This window comes from Ixodes scapularis, unplaced genomic scaffold (genome assembly GCF_016920785.2).
Source record: "Ixodes scapularis isolate PalLabHiFi unplaced genomic scaffold, ASM1692078v2 PGA_scaffold1__304_contigs__length_218370807, whole genome shotgun sequence".
NCBI classification, from domain to species: Eukaryota; Metazoa; Arthropoda; class Arachnida; order Ixodida; family Ixodidae; genus Ixodes; species Ixodes scapularis.
Window position 1 is genome coordinate 117,683,011 of NW_024609846.1, and position 1,847 is coordinate 117,684,857.

Here is a 1,847-nt window from a genome sequence, read left to right on the forward strand (position 1 = left end):
AGTTGTTAACCGTTTTATCTTCCTGCGTGATCAAACCAGTTCCTTTTTGCGTACTGTTTTTCAGGTACATTTGTGTGACGCCTTACCTGATTTTATTGTTTCGTCCTGTGACGGAAGGTCTGGAGCACTAAGTCCCTATTTAAGAGAAGTAGTTGGCGCTTACAGATTTTTAGTTGTTCGCTTTTCGTTGGAATATTTATGCAATGTGTCACGAAAACGCCTAACGAAAGATTTAATAGAAATGTATTTTTCACCTCCCATTTATCGAATGTTTTATAGCACTCTCCCTGGGCAGGATGTACTCTGTTGGGTTAAAAAAATGCTGGTGCCCGCTAATATGAAAACGTTTTTCTTTAAATTACATACTGGGACACTGCCGGTTAAAACATGGTTACATGAGAAAGGTGTGTACGTTCCCTGGTCTGTGAATTGCTTTTGTGTAAGCAACCCGAAGCAATCGAGCATGTGTTTTTAAACTGCTGGGATGCAGTGTTTCACTGGGACGTCCTTCAGCGAACGTTGAAAAAATATCTCCCGTTGAATGGGCATGGGATACGGTTTCTGCCAGTTGATATCACAGAGTCTGTGCCATATGATTTAATCATGGTCTTACGTCTCCACAGCATCTGGAGGAGCCGCATGGCAGTGCGGCACGCGGACGTTGACGCGCGACCTCTGTGCCAGTATTTTACTGAGAGTATCCAGAAAATTAGGGAAGTGTTTCGCGTGTCAGGAGACGGCCCAGATTAATTTCCAGTCCTAGACAACCCCGCTACAATAAAATCTGTATAAGCACTCCACACTCACCAAAGTTTCGCTGACGTGTTTGTGAACAACGTATCTGTATAATACCATGTATACCTGGCAATAAAAAAAAAAAAAAAGCAGAGTGGCGCAGTGGAAGCGTGCTGGGCCCATAACCCAGAGGTCCGTGGATCGAAACCACGCTCTGCTACGGCGAATGTTTTTGCCGATGTTCGAGGTTTTTAAATGAACAATGGTCATCGTGATTATTATTATTTTTTTTTAATTAACTTGAATTATTATTTATAATATCTTTTTATGCATGTATCCGCTGTCTTCTCGAGAGTGTCCTCTGCTTACACCCAAAATCACAGCAGAGTGGCGCTGTGGAAGCGTGCATTCGGCTTCCGGTGCTCGCCACGCTCGGACGCACGGATGGCTGGCTCCAGCGGAGCTGTGACAACGGCCCTTTTGGGCCGTGGTTTTGCTACGTCTGATATTCCCCAGGACTACCGTATTATTCTGCCACCCCTGCCAACAGGTACCATCGTGCGCACCACTGTTTTTTTGCACTGTGATGTCTCGGGAAGGCCATACAAGATTGTTGACTTCAAGTCTGGGCTCCAGAGCATCGGAGTCCTTCAAGACCTCAAGGCATTAGGCTCTTACCAAATGAACCACGTCTGGATTGCTACCTTCCAGTCGCTGGCTTTAAAGCAGAAGATGCACGACGCACAAGAACTACGAGTCGAGGGTAAGCGCTGTCTGGTGCTAGACCCTAACAAGGCCGAGGCGCGGTTAAAACTGCACTGGGTGCCGTGCGACGTCCCGGACGACACCATCCGCAGAGCTCTCAAGCAATATGGCAGGGTCGAGGGCGTCACTCAAGAAGGCTGGCAGGAAGAGGGATTTCAGGGAGTTGAATCAACTACCAGAGTGGTAAGCCTCAAGCTCAAAGAAGGCGTCACTTTGGATAGGCTCCCACACCAGCTACGTCTTCCACATGGCTCGGTGCTCGTGGTTGCGCCCGGGCGCGCCCCAATGTGTCTGCGATGTCGAAGGGCTGGACACGTCCGACGTGAGTGTAAGACGCCACGATGCGA

At 48.1% G+C, this 1,847-nt stretch overlaps 1 non-coding gene across 1 annotated transcript; it reads left to right on the plus strand.

The window, feature by feature from the left end:
* The first annotated feature begins 883 nt into the window (after positions 1 to 883).
* Positions 884 to 955, plus strand: Trnam-cau. Its single transcript has one exon. It is a non-coding gene; the product is annotated as a tRNA-Met (tRNA).
* Positions 956 to 1,847: the final 892 nt, after the last annotated feature.